Raw genomic sequence first — 16,599 nt, 5'->3', positions numbered from 1 at the left:
CCCACGCCCTCTCTTGGGCTGATTTAAGGGAAAATATGATCATCGAATATTTCCCTCGTGAAGAAACCCGAAAGCTCGAACAAGAGATAAGAACTCTAAAAGCAGTCGGAAACGATCTCAAGGCTTATAATCAACGATTTTCTGAATTAGCCTTGATGTGCCCAAACCTTGTGAACCCCGAGTCTTCAAGGGTTGAACTTTACATGGATGTTCTTCCAAAGAGCATCAAACACGGAGTAATGTCATCCAAACCCACTAATCATCAAGAAGCTTTGAATATGGCCCGAAAATTGATTGAAACGGTGGATGAAATCGTAGTACCGGCACCTAAGACCGAGGATAAATCGGGTGACAACAAAAGAAAATGGGAAGCCACTCCATCAAGCAAATACCACAACAACACCTTCACCAAAAAGCCTTTCACCTCCGACGACAAGAAAGGTTATGTCGGGAATAAACCATTTTGCAACAAGTGCCACAAACATCATTATAGTGAATGTGGCAAGCCATTTTGCAACAAATGTCAAAGGAGCGGCCATGTGTCCAACGATTGTAGAAACGCCACTCCCGTTGCTCAAAAGGGGCCCAATGCACCAAGACCGAGTGTTTGTTATGAATGTGGCCAACTGGGTCATTATAAGAATGCGTGCCCGAAGAAGAAAGCTAACCCCAATACACGTGGCCGAGCTTTCAACATCAACACCGAGGAAGCCCGAGATGACAATGAACTAGTCACGGGTACGTTTCTTCTCAACAATTCTTATGTCTCTTGTTTATTCAATTCGGGTGCCGATAAGAGTTTTGTATCTGAGACTTTGACTCATTCTTTTTGCACTCCACCATGCCCACTAGATACTACTTATACCATTGAAGTGGTCAACAAAAAACTATTGAGTGCCGACAAATTTTATCGGGGGTGTACGTTAAGCTTAATGGGTAAAGAGTTTGAAATTGACTTGATACCTATAGAACTAGGGAGCTTCGATGTAATCATTGGTATGGATTGGTTAGCCAAAACGAAATCTCTCATCCTTTATGATCTTAAAGCGATTCAAATTCCTATCGAGAATGGTGAACCCTTGGTTGTCTATGGCGATAAGAGTTGCACCGGACTCAACCTCGTTTCATGCCTTAAAGTTGAAAAATACCTCCATAAAGGTTGTTTTGCGATTCTAGCCCACGTTAAGAAAGTCGAGACCGATGAGAAGCATATCGATGATGTGCCAATTGTTAGTGACTTTTCCAATGTTTTTCCCGACGAATTGCCGGGTCTTCCACCTCATCGACCGGTTGAATTTCAAATCGATCTTATTTCGGGAGCCGCACCCGTAGCACGTGCACCGTATAGACTTGCTCCATCCGAAATGCAAGAATTGCAAAGTCAAATTTAAGAACTACTTGACCGTGGTTTTATCCAACCTAGCTATTCACCATGGGGTGCTCCGATTTTATTCGTTAAGAAGAAAGATGGATCCCTACGAATGTGTATCGACTATCGTGAACTAAACAAATTGACAGTTAAGAACCGATATCCTCTTCCACACATCGATGACCTCTTTGATCAACTACAAGGATCTCGTGTATATTCGAAAATCAATCTCCGCTCGGGTTATCATCAATTAAGGGTTAAGGGGGACGATGTCTCTAAAACCGCTTTCCGGACTCGTTATGGTAGTTATGAATTTCTTGTAATGCCATTTGGTCTCACTAACGCACCGATTGAAATGTCCCGTTCTTATTGATTAAAAACGTTCCATATTAATTGATTTCGTTGCGAGGTTTTGACCTCTATATGAGACGTTTTTCAAAGACTGCATTCATTTTTAAACAAACCATAACCTTTATTTCATCAATAAAGGTTTAAAAAGCTTTACGTAGATTATCAAATAATGATAATCTAAAATATCCTGTTTACACACGACCATTACATAATGGTTTACAATACAAATATGTTACAACAAAATAAGTTTCTTGAATGCAGTTTTTACACAATATCATACAAGCATGGACTCCAAATCTTGTCCTTATTTAAGTATGCGACAGCGGAAGCTCTTAATAATCACCTGAGAATAAACATGCTTAAAACGTCAACAAAAATGTTGGTGAGTTATAGGTTTAACCTATATATATCAAATCGTAACAATAGACCACAAGATTTCATATTTCAATACACATCCCATACATAGAGATAAAAATCATTCATATGGTGAACACCTGGTAACCGACAATAACAAGATGCATATATAAGAATATCCCCATCATTCCGGGACACCCTTCGGATATGATATAAATTTCGAAGTACTAAAGCATCCGGTACTTTGGATGGGGTTTGTTAGGCCCAATAGATCTATCTTTAGGATTCGCATCAATTAGGGTGTCTGTTCCCTAATTCTTAGATTACCAGACTTAATAAAAAGGGGCATATTCGATTTCGATAATTCAACCATAGAATGTAGTTTCACGTACTTGTGTCTATTTTGTAAATCATTTATAAAACCTGCATGTATTCTCATCCCAAAAATATTAGATTTTAAAAGTGGGACTATAACTCACTTTCACAGATTTTTACTTCGTCGGGAAGTAAGACTTGGCCACTGGTTGATTCACGAACCTATAACAATATATACATATATATCAAAGTATGTTCAAAATATATTTACAACACTTTTAATATATTTTGATGTTTTAAGTTTATTAAGTCAGCTGTCCTCGTTAGTAACCTACAACTAGTTGTCCACAGTTAGATGTATAGAAATAAATCGATAAATATTATCTTGAATCAATCCACGACCTAGTGTATACGTATCTCAGTATTGATCACAACTCAAACTATATATATTTTGGAATCAACCTCAACCCTGTATAGCTAACTCCAACATTCACATATAGAGTGTCTATGGTTGTTCCGAAATATATATAGATGTGTCGACATGATAGGTCGAAACATTGTATACGTGTCTATGGTATCTCAAGATTACATAATATATAATACAAGTTGATTAAGTTATGGTTGGAATAGATTTGTTACCAATTTTCACGTAGCTAAAATGAGAAAAATTATCCAATCTTGTTTTACCCATAACTTCTTCATTTTAAATCCGTTTTGAGTGAATCAAATTGCTATGGTTTCATATTGAACTCTATTTTATGAATCTAAACAAAAAAAGTATAGGTTTCTAGTCGGAAAAATAAGTTACAAGTCGTTTTTGTAAAGGTAGTCATTTCAGTCGAAAGAACGACGTCTAGATGACCATTTTAGAAAACATACTTCCACTTTGAGTTTAACCATAATTTTTGGATATAGTTTCATGTTCATAATAAAAATCATTTTCTCAGAATAACAACTTTTAAGTCAAAGTTTATCATAGTTTTTAATTAACTAACCCAAAACAGCCCACGGTGTTACTACGACGGCGTAAATCCGGTTTTACGGTGTTTTTCGTGTTTCCAGGTTTTAAATCATTAAGTTAGCATATCATATAGATATAGAACATGTGTTTAGTTGATTTTAAAAGTCAAGTTAGAAGGATTAACTTTTGTTTGCGAACAAGTTTAGAATTAACTAAACTATGTTCTAGTGATTACAAGTTTAAACCTTCGAAAAAGATAGCTTTATATGTATGAATCGAATGATGTTATGAACATCATTACTACCTTAAGTTCCTTGGATGAACCTACTGGAAAAGAGAAAAATGGATCTAGCTTCAATGGATCCTTGGATGGCTCAAAGTTCTTGAAGCAAAATCATGACACGAAAACAAGTTCAAGTAAGATCATCACTTGAAATAAGATTGTTATAGTTATAGAAATTGAACCAAAGTTTGAATATGATTATTACCTTGTATTAGAATGATAACCTACTGTAAGAAACAAAGATTTCTTGAGGTTGGATGATCACCTTACAAGATTGGAAGTGAGCTAGCAAACTTGAAAGTATTCTTGATTTTATGAAACTAGAACTTTTGGAATTTATGAAGAACACTTAGAACTTGAAGATAGAACTTGAGAGAGTTCAATTAGATGAAGAAAATTGAAGAATGAAAGTGTTTTTAGGTGTTTTTGGTCGTTGGTGTATGGATTAGATATAAAGGATATGTAATTTTGTTTTCATGTAAATAAGTCATGAATGATTACTCATATTTTTGTAATCTTATGAGATATTTCATGCTAGTTGCCAAATGATGGTTCCCACATGTGTTAGGTGACTCACATGGGCTGCTAAGATCTGATCATTGGAGTGTATATACCAATAGTACATACATCTAAAAGCTGTGTATTGTACGAGTACGAATACGGGTGCATACGAGTAGAATTGTTGATGAAACTGAACGAGAATGTAATTGTAAGCATTTTTGTTAAGTAGAAGTATTTTGATAAGTGTATTGAAGTCTTTCAAAAGTGTATAAATACATATTAAAACACTACATGTATATACATTTTAACTGAGTCGTTAAGTCATCGTTAGTCGTTACATGTAAGTGTTGTTTTGAAACCTTTAGGTTAACAATCTTGTTAAATGTTGTTAACCCAATGTTTATAATATCAAAAGAGATTTTAAATTATTATATTATCATGATATTATGATGTACGAATATCTCTTAATATGATATATATACATTAAATGTCGTTACAACGATAAACGTTACATATATGTCTCGTTTCAAAATCATTAAGTTAGTAGTCTTGTTTTTACATATGTAGTTCATTGTTAATATAATTAATGATATGTTTACTTATCATAATATCATGTTAACTATATATATAACCATATATATGTCATCATATAGTTTTTTTACAAGTTTTAACGTTCGTGAATCACCGGTCAACTTGGGTGGTCAATTGTCTATATGAAACCTATTTCAATTAATCAAGTCTTAACAAGTTTGATTGCTTAACATGTTGGAAACATTTAATCATGTAAACATCAATCTCAATTAATATATATAAACATGGAAAAGTTCGGGTCACTACAGTACCTACCCGTTAAATAAATTTCGTCCCGAAATTTTAAGCTGTTGAAGGTGTTGACGAATCTTCTGGAAATAGATGCGGGTATTTCTTCTTCATCTGATCTTCACGCTCCCAGGTGAACTCGGGTCCTCTACGAGCATTCCATCGAACCTTAACAATTGGTATCTTGTTTTGCTTAAGTCTTTTAACCTCACGATCCATTATTTCGACGGGTTCTTCGATGAATTGGAGTTTTTCGTTGATTTGGATTTCATCTAACGGAATAGTGAGATCTTCTTTAGCAAAACATTTCTTCAAATTCGAGACGTGGAAAGTGTTATGTACAGCCGCGAGTTGTTGAGGTAACTCAAGTCGGTAAGCTACTGGTCCGACACGATCAATAATCTTGAATGGTCCAATATACCTTGGATTTAATTTCCCTCGTTTACCAAATCGAACAACGCCTTTCCAAGGTGAAACTTTAAGCATGACCATCTCTCCAATTTCAAATTCTATATCTTTTCTTTTAATGTCAGCGTAGCTCTTTTGTCGACTTTGGGCGGTTTTCAACCGTTGTTGAATTTGGATGATCTTCTCGGTAGTTTCTTGTATAATCTCCGGACCCGTAATCTGTCTATCCCCCACCTCACTCCAACAAATCGGAGACCTGCACTTTCTACCATAAAGTGCTTCAAACGGCGCCATCTCAATGCTTGAATGGTAGCTGTTGTTGTAGGAAAATTCTGCTAACGGTAGATGTCGATCCCAACTGTTTCCGAAATCAATAACACATGCTCGTAGCATGTCTTCAAGCGTTTGTATCGTCCTTTCGCTCTGCCCATCAGTTTGTGGATGATAGGCAGTACTCATGTCTAGACGAGTTCCTAATGCTTGCTGTAATGTCTGCCAGAATCTTGAAATAAATCTGCCATCCCTATCAGAGATAATAGAGATTGGTATTCCATGTCTGGAGACGACTTCCTTCAAATACAGTCGTGCTAACTTCTCCATCTTGTCATCTTCTCTTATTGGTAGGAAGTGTGCTGATTTGGTGAGACGATCAACTATTACCCAAATAGTATCAAAACCACTTGCAGTCCTTGGCAATTTAGTGATGAAATCCATGGTAATGTTTTCCCATTTCCATTCCGGGATTTCGGGTTATTGAAGTAGACCTGATGGTTTCTGATGCTCAGCTTTGACCTTAGAACACGTCAAACATTCTCCTACGTATTTAGCAACATCGGCTTTCATACCCGGCCACCAAAAATGTTTCTTGAGATCCTTGTACATCTTCCCCGTTCCAGGATGTATTGAGTATCTGGTTTTATGAGTTTCTCTAAGTACCATTTCTCTCATATCTCCAAATTTTGGTACCCAAATCCTTTCAGCCCTATACCGGGTTCCGTCTTCCCGAATATTAAGATGCTTCTCCGATCCTTTGGGTATTTCATCCTTTAAATTTCCCTCTTTTAAAACTCCTTGTTGCGCCTCCTTTATTTGAGTAGTAATGTTATTATGAATCATTATATTCATAGATTTTACTCGAATGGGTTCTCTATCCTTCCTGCTCAAGGCATCGGCTACCACATTTGCCTTCCCCGGGTGGTAACGAATCTCAAAATCGTAATCATTCAATAATTCAATCCACCTACGCTGCCTCATATTCAGTTGTTTCTGATTAAATATGTGTTGAAGACTTTTGTGGTCGGTATATATAATACTTTTGACCCCATATAAGTAGTGCCTCCAAGTCTTTAATGCAAAAACAACCGCGCCTAATTCCAAATCATGCGTCGTATAATTTTATTCGTGAATCTTCAATTGTCTAGACGCATAAGCAATCACCTTCGTTCGTTGCATTAATACACAACCGAGACCTTGCTTTGATGCGTCACAATAAATCACAAAATCATCATTCCCTTCAGGCAATGACAATATAGGTGCCGTAGTTAGCTTTTTCTTCAATAACTGAAACGCTTTCTCTTGTTCATCATTCCATTCAAATTTATTCCCTTTATGCGTTAATGCAGTCAAGGGTTTTGCTATTCTGGAAAAGTCTTGGATGAACCTTCTGTAGTAACCAGCTAGTCCTAAAAACTGGCGTATGTGTTTCGGAGTTTTCGGGGTTTCCCACTTTTCAACAGTTTCTATCTTTGCCGGATCCACCTTAATACCTTCTTTGTTCACTATGTGACCGAGGAATTGAACTTCTTCCAACCAAAATGCACACTTTGAAAACTTAGCGTACAATTCTTCCTTCCTCAATACTTCTAACACCTTTCTCAAATGTTCACCGTGTTCTTGGTCATTCTTTGAGTAAATAAGTATGTCATCAATGAAAACAATGACAAACTTGTCAAGGTATGGTCCACACACTCGGTTCATAAGGTCCATGAACACAGCTGGTGCATTAGTTAAACCAAACGGCATGACCATAAACTCGTAATGACCGTAACGTGTTCTGAAAGCAGTCTTTGGAATATCATCTTCTTTCACCCGCATTTGATGATACCCGGAACGTAAGTCAATCTTTGAATAAACAGACGAGCCTTGTAGTTGATCAAATAAGTCGTCGATTCTCGGTAGTGGGTAGCGGTTCTTGATGGTAAGTTTGTTCAACTCTCGGTAGTCGATACACAACCTGAATGTACCATCTTTCTTCTTGACAAACAAAACAGGAGCTCCCCATGGTGATGTGCTTGGTCGAATGAAACCACGCTCTAAAAGTTCTTGTAATTGGCTTTGCAGTTCTTTCATCTCGCTGGGTGCGAGTCTGTAAGGAGCACGAGCTATTGGTGCAGCTCCTGGTACAAGATCTATTTGAAATTCAACGGATCGATGTGGGGGTAATCCCGGTAATTCTTTTGGAAATACATCGGGAAATTCTTTTGCAATGGGAACATCATTGATGCTCTTTTCTTCAGTTTGTACTTTCTCGACGTGTGCTAGAACAGCATAGCAACCTTTTCTTATTAGTTTTTGTGCCTTCAAATTACTAATAAGATGTAGCTTCGTGTTGCCCTTTTCTCCGTACACCATTAAGGGTTTTCCTTTTTCTCGTATAATGCGAATTGCATTTTTGTAACAAACGATCTCCGCTTTCACTTCTTTCAACCAGTCCATACCGATTATCACATCAAAACTCCCTAACTCTACTGGTATCAAATCAATCTTAAATGTTTCGCTAACCAGTTTAATTTCTCGATTCCGACATATATTATCTGCTGAAATTAATTTACCATTTGCTAATTCGAGTAAAAATTTACTATCCAAAGGCGTCAATGGACAACTTAATTTAGCACAAAAATCTCTACTCATATAGCTTCTATCCGCACCCGAATCAAATAAAACGTAAGCAGATTTATTGTCAATAAGAAACGTACCCGTAACAAGCTCCGGGTCTTCCTGTGCCTCTACCGCATTAATATTGAAAACTCTTCCACGGCCTTGTCCATTCGTGTTCTCCTGGTTCGGGCAATTTCTAATAATGTGGCCTGGTTTTCCACATTTATAACAAACTACATTGGCATAACTTGCTCCGACACTACTTGCTCCGCCATTACTCGTTCCGACACCATTTGTTCCTTTCGTTCTATTAACCCCTGGTCCGTAGACCTCACACTTCGCCGCGCTATGACCATTTCTTTTACACTTGTTGCAAAATTTGGTGCAGAACCCCGAGAGATTCTTTTCACACCTTTGGCATAGTTGCTTCTGATTGTTGTTGTTGTTGCGGTTATTATTGTTGTTGAGATGATTGTTGTAGTTGCTGTTGTTGTTGTTGTTGTTGTTGTTGTTGTTGTTGGGCCGTTTGTTGTAGTTGCGATTGATGTTGCGATTGTTGGGATAATTGTTGCGATTATTGTTGTAATTGCTGTTGTTGTTGTATTGGTGATTCTTATCACCGTTTTCCTCCCACTTTCTTTTGACTTGCTTCACATTGGCCTCTTCAGCAGTCTGTTCTTTAATTCTTTCTTCAATCTGGTTCACTAGTTTGTGAGCCATTCTACATGCCTGTTGTATGGAGGCGGGCTCGTGTGAACTTATATCTTCTTGGATTCTTTCCGGTAATCCTTTCACAAACGCGTCGATCTTCTCTTCCTCATCTTCGAATGCTCCCGGACACAATAGGCACAATTCTGTGAATCGTCTTTCGTACGTGGTAATATCAAATCCTTGGGTTCGTAACCCTCTAAGTTCTGTCTTGAGCTTATTGACCTCGGTTCTGGGACGGTACTTCTCGTTCATCAAGTGCTTGAATGCTGACCACGGTAGTGCGTACGCATCATCTTGTCCCACTTGCTCTAGATAGGTATTCCACCATGTTAACACAGAACCTGTGAAGGTATGCGTAGCGTACTTCACTTTGTCCTCTTCAGTACACTTACTTATGGCAAACACCGATTCAACCTTCTCGGTCCACCGTTTCAATCCGATCGGTCCTTCGGTTCCATCAAATTCCAAAGGTTTGCAGGCAGTGAATTCTTTGTAGGTGCATCCTACACGATTTCCTGTACTGCTAGATCCAAGGTTATTGTTGGTATGTAGCGCAGCCTGTACTGCGGCTATGTTTGAAGCTAGAAAAGTACGGAATTCCTCTTCATTCATATTCACGGTGTGTCGAGTAGTCGGTGCCATTTCCTTCAAACTAGTTAAATGGAACAAGTTAATCATACAGAATATTAAGAGTAGTTAATAGTATTTCGTAGCATAATATGAACTCATTTATAAAATCTTTTTCTTCATATTAGCGTTTTATAAGTTTAAATTCGGGTAGTACCTACCCGTTAAGTTCATACTTAGTAGCTAATATACAATTCAACTACTACAATTCTATATGAAAAACTGATTATAATAATATTTCGCGTTCAAACTTTTATACAATATTTTACAAACTTACAATACCGCTTATTTTACATAAAGCATGAAATATAGCACACAATAACTTTGATACAAGATAGTTGTGAAGACAATTCTAGCTAGTACACAAGTCGTTCAGCAAAGGCAATAAAGACACGTAATTCATACGTCCAGAAACAAGTCATGCATTCTGGTTTTACTAGGACTACTTCCCATCCTTGGTCTTGTGCAACATAACCGTTATGGCCGTTGATAAGACAGCGTGTTGTAACGTCATCAAAGGGACGAGGGTTACGTAATGTCCAACAGTCCCGTAATAATCTAAAAACCTCATTTCTTACCCCAATTACCGACTCCGTCACTTGTGGAAACGTTTTGTTTAATAGTTGTAGCCCGATGTTCTTGTTCTCACTTTGGTGAGAAGCGAACATTACTAATCCGTAAGCATAACATGCTTCTTTTTGTTGCATGTTAGCCGCTTTTTCTAAATCACGAAGTCCAATATTCGGATATATTGAGTCAAAATAATTTCTTAACCCGTTGCGTAAAATAGCATTTGGGTTCCCCGCAATATATGCGTCAAAGTAAACACATCGTAACTTATGGGTTTCCCAATGTGATATCCCCCATCTTTCAAACGAAAGTCTCTTATAAACCAAGACATTCTTGGAACGTTCTTCGAATGTCTTACAAACTGATCTCGCCTTAAATAGTTGTGCCGAAGAATTCTGGCCGACTCTAGACAAGATTTCATCAATCATGTCTCCGGGTAGGTCTCTTAAAATATTGGGTTGTCTATCCATTTTGTGTTTTTAAACTGTAAAATAGATAAGAGTTAGATTCATAAAAAAAATACTTATTAATACAAGCAATTTTTACATATATCATAAAGCATAAGAACACTATATTCCATATATTACACCACACGAATACAACTATCTTATTCCGACTCGCTCGTTTCTTCTTCTTCGGTTTTGGTTCGTTTTGCCAAGTTTCTAGGGATATATGATGTTCCCCTAATACGAGCCGTCGTTGTCCACATTGGTTTAGAAAAACCTGGTGGTTTAGAGGTTCCCGGGTCATTGTTACAACTTAAGGACTTCGGGGGTTGACGATACATATAAAGTTCATCGGGGTTGGAATTAGATTTCTCTATTTTTATGCCCTTTCCCTTATTATTTTCTTTTGCCTTTTTAAATTCAGTTGGGGTAATTTCTATAACATCATCGGAATTCTCGTCGGAATCCGATTCATCGGAGAATTGGTAATCCTCCCAATATTTTGCTTCCTTGGCGGAAACACCATTGACCATAATTAACTTTGGTCGGTTGGTTGAGGATTTTCTTTTACTTAACCGTTTTATTATTTCCCCCACCGGTTCTATTTCTTCATCCGGTTCCGATTCTTCTTCCGGTTCCGATTCTTCTTCCGGTTCCGACTCTTCTTCCGGTTCCTCTTCGGGAACTTGTGAATCAGTCCACAAATCATTCCAATTTACATTTGACTCTTCATTATTATTAGGTGAGTCAATGGGACTTGTTCTAGAGGTAGACATCTATCACATAATATCAAACACGTTAAGAGATTAATATATCACATAATATTCATATGTTAAAAATATATAGTTTTCAACAAAAATGTTAAGCAATCATTTTTAAAGAAAACACGGTCGAAGTCCAGACTCACTAATGCATCCTAACAAACTCGATAAGACACACTAATGCAAATTTTCTGGTTCTCTAAGACCAACGCTCTGATACCAACTGAAATGTCCCGTTCTTATTGATTAAAAACGTTCCATATTAATTGATTTCGTTGCGAGGTTTTGACCTCTATATGAGACGTTTTTCAAAGACTGCATTCATTTTTAAACAAACCATAACCTTTATTTCATCAATAAAGGTTTAAAAAGCTTTACGTAGATTATCAAATAATGATAATCTAAAATATCCTGTTTACACACGACCATTACATAATGGTTTACAATACAAATATGTTACAATAAAATAAGTTTCTTGAATGCAGTTTTTACACAATATCATACAAGCATGGACTCCAAATCTTGTCCTTATTTAAGTATGCGACAGCGGAAGCTCTTAATAATCACCTGAGAATAAACATGCTTAAAACGTCAACAAAAATGTTGGTGAGTTATAGGTTTAACCTATATATATCAAATCGTAACAATAGACCACAAGATTTCATATTTCAATACACATCCCATACATAGAGATAAAAATCATTCATATGGTGAACACCTGGTAACCGACAATAACAAGATGCATATATAAGAATATCCCCATCATTCCGGGACACCCTTCGGATATGATATAAATTTCGAAGTACTAAAGCATCCGGTACTTTGGATGGGGTTTGTTAGGCCCAATAGATCTATCTTTAGGATTCGCGTCAATTAGGGTGTCTGTTCCCTAATTCTTAGATTACCAGACTTAATAAAAAGGGGCATATTCGATTTCGATAATTCAACCATAGAATGTAGTTTCACGTACTTGTGTCTATTTTGTAAATCATTTATAAAACCTGCATGTATTCTCATCCCAAAAATATTAGATTTTAAAAGTGGGACTATAACTCACTTTCACAGATTTTTACTTCGTCGGGAAGTAAGACTTGGCCACTGGTTGATTCACGAACCTATAACAATATATACATATATATCAAAGTATGTTCAAAATATATTTACAACACTTTTAATATATTTTGATGTTTTAAGTTTATTAAGTCAGCTGTCCTCGTTAGTAACCTACAACTAGTTGTCCACAGTTAGATGTACAGAAATAAATCGATAAATATTATCTTGAATCAATCCACGACCCAGTGTATACGTATCTCAGTATTGATCACAACTCAAACTATATATATTTTGGAATCAACCTCAACCCTGTATAGCTAACTCCAACATTCACATATAGAGTGTCTATGGTTGTTCCGAAATATATATAGATGTGTCGACATGATAGGTCGAAACATTGTATACGTGTCTATGGTATCTCAAGATTACATAATATATAATACAAGTTGATTAAGTTATGGTTGGAATAGATTTGTTACCAATTTTCACGTAGCTAAAATGAGAAAAATTATCCAATCTTGTTTTACCCATAACTTCTCCATTTTAAATCCGTTTTGAGTGAATCAAATTGCTATGGTTTTATATTGAACTCTATTTTATGAATCTAAACAAATAAAGTATAGGTTTCTAGTCGGAAAATAAGTTACAAGTCGTTTTTGTAAAGGTAGTCATTTCAGTCGAAAGAACGACGTCTAGATGACCATTTTAGAAAACATACTTCCACTTTGAGTTTAACCATAATTTTTGGATATAGTTTCATGTTCATAATAAAAATCATTTTCTCAGAATAACAACTTTTAAGTCAAAGTTTATCATAGTTTTTAATTAACTAACCCAAAACAGCCCGCGGTGTTACTACGACGGCGTAAATCCGGTTTTACGGTGTTTTTCGTGTTTCCAGGTTTTAAATCATTAAGTTAGCATATCATATAGATATAGAACATGTGTTTAGTTGATTTTAAAAGTCAAGTTAGAAGGATTAACTTTTGTTTGCGAACAAGTTTAGAATTAACTAAACTATGTTCTAGTGATTACAAGTTTAAACCTTCTTAAAAGATAGCTTTATATGTATGAATCGAATGATGTTATGAACATCATTACTACCTTAAGTTCCTTGGATGAACCTACTGGAAAAGAGAAAAATGGATCTAGCTTCAATGGATCCTTGGATGGCTCAAAGTTCTTGAAGCAAAATCATGACACGAAAACAAGTTCAAGTAAGATCATCACTTGAAATAAGATTGTTATAGTTATAGAAATTGAACCAAAGTTTGAATATGATTATTACCTTGTATTAGAATGATAACCTACTGTAAGAAACAAAGATTTCTTGAGGTTGGATGATCACCTTACAAGATTGGAAGTGAGCTAGCAAACTTGAAAGTATTCTTGATTTTATGAAACTAGAACTTTTGGAATTTATGAAGAACACTTAGAACTTGAAGATAGAACTTGAGAGAGTTCAATTAGATGAAGAAAATTGAAGAATGAAAGTGTTTGTAGGTGTTTTTGGTCGTTGGTGTATGGATTAGATATAAAGGATATGTAATTTTGTTTTCATGTAAATAAGTCATGAATGATTACTCATATTTTTGTAATCTTATGAGATATTTCATGCTAGTTGCCAAATGATGGTTCCCACATGTGTTAGGTGACTCACATGGGCTGCTAAGAGCTGATCATTGGAGTGTATATACCAATAGTACATACATCTAAAAGCTGTGTATTGTACGAGTACGAATACGGGTGCATACGAGTAGAATTGTTGATGAAACTGAACGAGAATGTAATTGTAAGCATTTTTGTTAAGTAGAAGTATTTTGATAAGTGTATTGAAGTCTTTCAAAAGTGTATAAATACATATTAAAACACTACATGTATATACATTTTAACTGAGTCGTTAAGTCATCGTTAGTCGTTACATGTAAGTGTTGTTTTGAAACCTTTAGGTTAACGATCTTGTTAAATGTTGTTAACCCAATGTTTATAATATCAAAAGAGATTTTAAATTATTATATTATCATGATATTATGATGTACGAATATCTCTTAATATGATATATATACATTAAATGTCGTTACAACGATAAACGTTACATATATGTCTCGTTTCAAAATCATTAAGTTAGTAGTCTTGTTTTTACATATGTAGTTCATTGTTAATATAATTAATGATATGTTTACTTATCATAATATCATGTTAACTATATATATAACCATATATATGTCATCATATAGTTTTTTTACAAGTTTTAACGTTCGTGAATCACCGGTCAACTTGGGTGGTCAATTGTCTATATGAAACCTATTTCAATTAATCAAGTCTTAACAAGTTTGATTGCTTAACATGTTAGAAACATTTAATCATGTAAACATCAATCTCAATTAATATATATAAACATGGAAAAGTTCGGGTCACTACACCGATGGTGTTCATGGACCTTATGAACCGCGTGTGCAAACCATACCTCGACAAATTCGTTATCGTGTTCATCGATGATATTTTGGTCTATTCTAAAAACGAAGAAGAACACGAACAACACCTTCGACTCGTGCTCGAACTCTTGAGACAAGAACGACTCTATGCCAAATTCTCCAAGTGTGAATTTTGGTTGAAGGAAGTTCAATTTCTTGGTCATGTTGTAAGCGATCAAGGTATTAAGGTCGATCCCTCAAAAATCGAAGCCATTAGCAAATGGGAGACTCCTACTACTCCTACCCACATTCGTCAATTCTTGGGTCTCGCCGGGTACTATCGTAGATTCATCGAAAACTTCTCTTTGGTTGCACGTCCTCTAACCGCGTTAACTCACAAGGGAAAGAAATTCATTTGGGCGACCGAGCAAGAATCCGCGTTTCAAATCTTGAAGACAAAGCTAATCACCGCTCCTATCTTGTCACTTTCCGAAGGCAATGATGATTTTGTTGTATATTACGATGCCTCGAAACATGGTTTTGGGTGTGTATTGATGCAACGAAAGAAAGTCATTGCTTACGCCTCTCGACAACTAAAAATTCATGAACGGAACTACACGACACATGATCTCGAACTCAGAGCCGTTGTCTTTTCACTCAAAATGTGGAGACACTATCTTTATGGAACCAAGAGTACTATCTTCACCGACCACAAAAGCCTTCAACACATCTTCGATCAAAAACAACTAAACATGAGACAACGACGGTGGATTGAAATTTTGAACGATTACAATTGCGAGCTTCGTTACCATCCCAGGAAGGCAAACGTAGTAGTCGATGCTTTAAGTCGAAAGGAAAGAGCGGTGCCTCTTCGTGTCCGAGCTTTAAACATCACCATTCACGCCAACCTCAATAGTCAAATTCGTGTAGCCCAAGACGAGGCTCTCAAGGATGAAAACATCTCTCTCGAAAACTTGAACGTCCTCACCTCTCGATTCGAAGTTAAATAAACTGGACTTCGATATTTCGCCAGAAGAATTTGGGTGCCTAGTTATGGGGACTTGCGAAGCCTTATTCTAGACGAAGCCTATAAGTCAAGATATTCGATTCACTCCGGTGCCAATAAGATGTACCACGATCTCAAGGAACAATATTGGTGGCCGAACATTAAAAGGGACGTCGCTACTTATGTTGGAAAATGCCTAACTTGCTCCAAGGTTAAAGCCGAACATCAAAGACTGTCCGGACAACTTCAACAACCCGAAATCCCGCAATGGAAGTGGGAAAGGATAACGATGGATTTTATCACCAAACGACCAAAGACGGTGGGCGGTTACGATACTATTTGGGTTATTGTTGACCGTCTCACCAAATCCGCGCATTTTCTAGCCATGAAGGAAACCGACAACATGGAAAAACTTGTACAACTTTACATTAAAGAGATCGTATCACGTCACGGTGTGCCTTTATCGATTATTTCAGACCGAGATGGCCGTTTTGTTTCTAGATTTTGGCGTACTTTACAAGAAGCGTTGGGAACGCATTTAGACATGAGCATCGCATATCACCCACAAACCGACGGACAAAGCGAACACATAATTCAAACCTTGGAAGACTTGCTACGAGCTTGTGTTATCGATTTCAGAAAAGCTTGGGACAAGCACTTGCCTCTCGCCGAATTCTCTTACAACAATAGTTATCACGCGAGTATTAAAGCCACACCTTTTGAAGCTTTGTATGGTCGAACATGTCGTTCTCCTCTTTGTTGGGCCGAAGTAG

Source organism: Rutidosis leptorrhynchoides, chromosome 10 (assembly GCF_046630445.1).
Source record: "Rutidosis leptorrhynchoides isolate AG116_Rl617_1_P2 chromosome 10, CSIRO_AGI_Rlap_v1, whole genome shotgun sequence".
NCBI lineage: Eukaryota > Viridiplantae > Streptophyta > Magnoliopsida > Asterales > Asteraceae > Rutidosis > Rutidosis leptorrhynchoides.
This window is presented reverse-complemented; position numbering follows the sequence as displayed.